Genomic DNA, 6,416 nt, shown 5'->3' with positions numbered 1-6,416 from the left:
TCTAGTCTGTCCAAGGCACTGTCTTAGAGGGAGGGAAGGTAGGTTCAAGTATTTGGGCTGCCCCAATTTCCCCCCAAGTTTCTATAACTTACCTCTACCCCTAATCCAACTTCTGCCCACAGAATGGAAGACATCACTCCCAAAGGGTTTAATTAATCTTCCTAATTTTGTTTCTTTTTGGGGGGAGGGGGGGTCATACTCCAAAGTGTCTATCATGTTGACAGGCCTCTGGGGAGTCTTTTGTCTTGAAGAGGTGAAAAATGGTACCCACAAAAAGAGTTCCCCATCCGATCGATTCTCTCTAACAACTTTATTGATTAGCTGCAGGAACATTTTTCATTTATTAATTATGAAGAAGATGTTTCAGAGATTTCTTAAAGTTAACTATTATGATTAAAAAGAACCCCACAAAACTAGTGAGTTAATCTTGACTGCTGTTGGGGGCATGGAGCTGTTGAAAGCACGTGGAGTCCCGGCAGAGGAAGCTGTGAGTGACCTGGAGCACAGCAGCTGTCTGAATCTTCATTTGGTGCTGGTTAATTGATTACTTAGGGGGGGGGGAATGGCCTGTTCTTTTCAATAATGTGTTAGCATCAAAATATCATCCCCTTATGATGTCCAGCCTACTGATGGTTAATTCATTAATTGCTGCTGGTTAAAAACAATGTTGAACCCAGGTAAATCTCTCACTTATTAAAATTGATCTGGTAATGGCTTTGCAAAGGGATTTGGGAGTGTAGAGGCAAGGATCTTGGCTGGCTCCTCTTTCCCTCTCAGTTCCCTCTTCCTCCCTCCCTCTCCCCTTTCCTCTCCTCAGCCCTGTTCCCTGCAGATCTTGTTAGAGCCAGGGCAGGTCAGAACTCTCTGCACTGTCTGCAGGTCGCAGGCTGGCTTCCTCCTCCTCCCCAGTTACTCAGCAGAACACAGTCTGACAGTAAGCAGACATTCTTGCCAGCTTGCTTCCCTAAGCTTCCCACAGATGGAGTCTGGCCTGCCTGGAAGTGAGGCAACCTGTACCAAGAAACCCAATCCTTGCTTCCCCACCCCCAGTAGCATACTTAGCCCCATCTCTCACCAAGCACATCCTAGAAAATGTCCACAGCAAGAACCCCAATGCGAGCTGAAGGAAGGGATGCATCCAGTCAGAGTTTATTTCTCAAGTATAGTAAGTTGACCTGGGTGAGCAAACACCATGCAGGGTATAGATGTAAATAAGAGCCCATTCCATTCTTACCACTTCTAACAGAAGTGAGAATTATCTAGGAAAAGACCCAGGCAGCAAGAGGTGCACACTTCACCTGGGATACCTCAGAGGAAAAGGCCTGGTCCTCCTGTATGTCATGATGATTCTAAGGAGCAGAATCGCTCATGGGGAACAGGATGAAATAGGCTGGATAAAATGATTGAATGGGAATGAGGCCAGGGAAAGTGAAAAGAGGTGCCAGGCACCCCCCTGCCATACACGCATACACACGCACACAAACGCACACACGCACACACGCACACGCACGCACACACACACACACACACACACACACCACCCCCACCACCACCACCCCCACACCCCCCCACCACCTCCAGTCATGGGGCTGCCAAGAGCACTGGGAAAAGAGGGTGGGTGTCAGAGTTCTACAGTCCAGTGGCTGCCTATGTTGGTTCCAGCAAGGCTTGGGCAAAAGGAGCCTGGGATTACAAAATAGCAAAAGTTCAAGACAATGTGCTTGGTGTAAGGAGATAAATAAGAGAGGAAAAGGTCCAACCTTCAGAAGACTGCTGAGGGGTATGGACGATAGGTCTCAACTGGTTTTTTCTAGGAAAAAAATATGTATCAACCTCCCCATGGGAGAGGAGACATCATAAGGTATATGGTGAGGGACATAGGGAACATGTACCATGAGAAAGGGGCTGATATCACCAGGAAAGTAGCACCTCGGGCCCTTAACTGTGACCTTCATCCATACTGCTTTCTTTTATTAAAAGATGGAAAAACTGTTGATTGGAAAATTGGTATTAAAGTCTTCATTCTCAGATAAATGGATAAAGTAAATTCCCCCACTCCCAACCTCAACAAACCAACCCCAACGTGCATGCATAGCTCCCTGGTAAAATTCCAGGACATATTACTAAAAAGAAGATTGGGAATTTATAAATGAATTCAGTAGTTCTTAGTGAGTCATGTAAAATTGCTAATAACAGACTAAAACACATATTCTTTCCAGTAGGGCTATAGATTTATGTACTTGAGAATTTTATATCATGAATAATCCCAACTCAAGCAAAACAACTGCCATTCTCCTGGGCAAAGTTTTTGAAATCTAGGTTGAATTCATGTAGATAGTTTGACTATCCATGAGGATTCTTACTGTTGGTATCCTGACAATTGAATCAGGGCTGGAGGGGCTTTGGTTTATAGTCTGTTCCTAATTTTACCTTGTTCAACATATTCAAAAAGAAGTGAATAAAGGCATAGAGGACATGCTTATCGGATTTCCAAATATGACTCATGTCTGGGAAGGATAGATAACACAGCAAAAGAACAAATCAATATTCAAACTTATTCTGTTAGGTTGGAATATGGAAATGAGCCAAGAATGTAATAGGAATAAACATAAATTTTGAGTTTAAGTTTAAAAAAAATCAATCTCAAAGGTAGAGAGCATTGAGAAAATATGGCTTAGAAGCAACTGATATGAAAAAGGGTGAGGACTTTTTGTGATCATAATGTCAGTCAAAGAAGAAACAATGTAAACACTATGAAAGCAGATGTGGTATTTAACTCTTTGCATACTCCTAGAATCAGAAGAGGAGATAAGGGTCCCAGTACAAATACTTTATTTGGGAGATGACCCCTAGAAGCCTCTTCCTGTATGAGATGGAGGAAATAAATGTCAAAGCAGTAACCATGAAGATTACAGGAGCTTGATGCTGCCAGGGAAATCTGAAAAAGGTGACAAATCTGAATTTCAGGATTATCTCAGCTGAGAGTGAGAGAGCTGTGTGGAGTTTTTTCACTCATTGGTTAAAGGCTCCTCTAGGGAACACTGATATATTGCACCTATGATTGGACAAAGTAGACTTCAGTGGCTAGAGAAAGCTCCTGGACATGACATGCAGACTGGCTGGCAGGCAGTAGAATGTTGAGGCTCAGGGAGATACAGGCTTGGCACCAGTGATACCTATTCTAGTGTCCAAGAATTATAACCTGTAGGACCAAGCCATTATCTGTAGTACTATATTTCAGTCTGGGTGCCACATTCAGGAGTATCCTTGAGTAGAGTCGAAGCACAGATGATAAAGAGTTTGATGACCATCCCATCTGAATGTGGAACTAGAGAGTCTGTTTGTAGGATTCCTTTGAGTATTTTCTGCAATGCTGGCTTAGTAGTCATAATTTTTGTTTGTTTGTTTTGGTCATAGGGCTTGATCTCTGGGCCAGAGTGCTGTCCCTGCGCTCTTCAGCTCAATGTGAATGCTCTACCATTTGAGCTACAGCACCACATTCAGTTTTCTGGTGGTTAATTGGAGATAAGAATCTCACAAACTTTCCTGCCTGGGCTGGCTTTGAACCGTGATCCTCAGATCTCAGCCTCCTGAGTAGCTAGAATTACAGGCGTGAGCCAACAGTGCCCGGTCATACATTTCTTCAGACTTTGTCAGAGAAGGCTTTTATGGTTTTTATTTGTAATCTAGGGTGGAAGTTGTTTACTTCCAGTGCTTGAAATAAATCATTCCATGATTTCCTTGGTTTTAGGATTTCTGTTGAGAAATTTGCTGTTATGCTGATGGGTTTGCCATCATAAATTGCTTGGCACTTCTTCCTTGGAGCTTTCAATGTTATCTCTTTATTCCTCACACTTAATATTTAAGTATAATGTGTCTTGGAGCATTTCTTTTCTGGTCTGATCTGTTGGGTGTCTTAAAAGTGTTTTTTGCCTGAATGGCAAATGGGAATTCTCTCTGCTATTTATGACTGTTTTCTTATCCCTTTAGCTTTAATCTCTTCTCCTTCTACTGTGTCTGTGATTCACAGATTTGGTTTCTTCATACTGTCCCAGCAGTTTAGCAAGCTCCATTCATACTGCTTTACTTTTACTTATTTTGTCATTTGCCTGTTTTCATGCATGCATCTTTTTTTTTTAATATTATTTTATTTTATTTGAGAACATGCTGTACAGAGGGGCTACAATTACATGGGCAGGATAATGCATACATTTCTTGCCAAGCATTGCAGCCTCCTCCCTTGTTTACCCTTCACCTCCCTTCCCAGCCTCCCCCCTCCCCCCACCCAATTATACCCCCCTCCCCCCCCCACCGACATTGTAAAGCTGGTTTTGACATGACATTTTGTACTTCTCATTGTTGCAACAGGTCCACCTGAATCCTTAAACGACTTGTTTGCCCCCATCTCCTCCACATGTTATACTGACATCAAATATAGTGAAAGCGGGGGTTACACTGTGGGGGAGGGACATACAAAGCAACAAAGAAATAATCTTATAAATGCGTTAGAAACATATGCATGAAAGAAACGAAAACATTAAAATACATATTTAAGGGTTCATTTTCCTAACATCACATTATCTGACCTTTTCTGCTTGACTCATACCTATACTAGATATTGCAAATAAGGGAAACCATGGGACCTATGCTTCTTTGGGCCTGGCTTACTTCACTTAATATAACTTTTTCCAAGCCTTTCCATTTCCTTACAAATGGGGAAATGTCATTCTTTCTGATGGAGGCATAGAATTCCATTGTGTATATATACCACATTTTCTTGATCCATTCATCTACTGAGGGGCATCTGGGTTGGTTCCATATCTTAGCTATGGTAAATAATGCTGCAATAAACATAGTTGTGCTGGTAGCTTTAGTGTGGTCTTGTTTGTAAACATTTGGGTAAATGCCCAAAAGTGGGATTGCTGGATCATAGGGGAGATCTATGTGAAGTCTTTTGAGGAACCTCCATACTGCTTTCCAAAGTGGTTGAACAAGTTTACATTCCCACCAACAATGAAGTAAGGTTCCTTTCTGTCCACATCCCCTCCAGCATCTGTTGTTGTTAAAGTTCTTGATTTTTGCTGTTCTAACTGGAGTGAGGTGATATCTCAATGTTGTTTTGATTTGCATTTCTTTTATGGCTAGGGATGTTGAACATTTCTTCATGTGTCTATTGGCCATCCTTCTTTCTTCTTCAGAGAAGCTTCTCTTTAAGTCTTTCGCCCACTTATTTATTGGGCAGTTGTTTCTTTGAGGATTTGTTGTTGGGTGGTTTAATTTTTTGAGTTCCAAGTATATTTTAGATATGAGACCCTTGTCCGTTGTATGGCTAGTAAAGATCTTCTCCCAATCGGTGGGCTTTCTATTGATCTTGCTAGCTATGTCATTAATGCATGCATCTTTTACCCTGATACTCTATCCTCAGTTTGAGTCATGCTACTGGAAAGCATTTCTTCAGAGATTTTTATTTTACTTGTTAAAGTTTTTCATTTTTACAATTTCTGTTTGATTCTTTTTTATGATTTCTATATCTTTTTGGAATTTCTGTTTTATATCCTGCACAGTTTTTGTTACTTTGTCCAGCTGTTTATTTGTATTCTCTTTTAGTTTGTTCAATTTTTAATACATGTTCTCATGATTTCAGATCTTTATTTCCACATTGACCATTTTTTACAATTATACTTTTGAATTCTTTATCTGAGTTTTCTTCTCTCTTCTTTTTCTCCTCCTCCTCCTCTCTTCTTCTTCTTCTTCTTCTTCTTCTTCTTCTTCTTCTTCTTCTTCTTCTTCTTCTTCTTCTTCTTCGTCTTCTTCGTCTTCTTCGTCTTCTTCGTCTTCTTCGTCTTCCTCGTCTTCCTCGTCTTCCTCGTCTTCCTCGTCCTCCTCTTCCTCCTCTTCCTCCTCTTCCTCCTCTTCCTCCTCTTCCTCCTCCTCCTCCTCCTCCTCCTCCTCCTCCTCCTCCTCCTCCTCTTCTTCTTCTTCTTCTTCTTCTTCTTCTTCTTCTTCTTCTTCTTCTTCTTCTTCTTCTTCTTCTTCTTCTTCTTCTTCTCCTCCTCCTCCTCCTCCTCCTCCTCCTCCTCCTCCTCCTCCTCCTCCTCCTCCTCCTCCTCCATTGTCATCATCGTCTTCATCATCTTTTTGTCTTTTGTGTCTGTCTGCCTTGTTTTTCCATGTTTCTTGTGTTCCTGAACTGAGATTTATATAGCTGAGGTCAATTGGTTGGTTGGACATTTTAGTATCGTACAGTCTCTTGCAGCCAAAGTTTTCAAATGGACTATGTCATGGTACTTGTAGTGGAAGGGTCGCAGTGCAAGGCCTGGAATTCAAACCCTAGTTTTGTGCCCCTCCCCCAAATAATAATGTTTCAAACTAAATATACAATTTTTGTTACATACCTGCTCTGTTGGCCCAAAATA

Source organism: Dipodomys merriami, unplaced genomic scaffold, assembly GCF_024711535.1.
Source record: "Dipodomys merriami isolate MVZ:Mamm:240054 unplaced genomic scaffold, mDipMer1.0.p SCAF_2, whole genome shotgun sequence".
NCBI lineage: Eukaryota > Metazoa > Chordata > Mammalia > Rodentia > Heteromyidae > Dipodomys > Dipodomys merriami.
The sequence above is the reverse complement of the archived record's forward strand: the minus strand, read 5'-3'. Positions refer to the sequence as shown.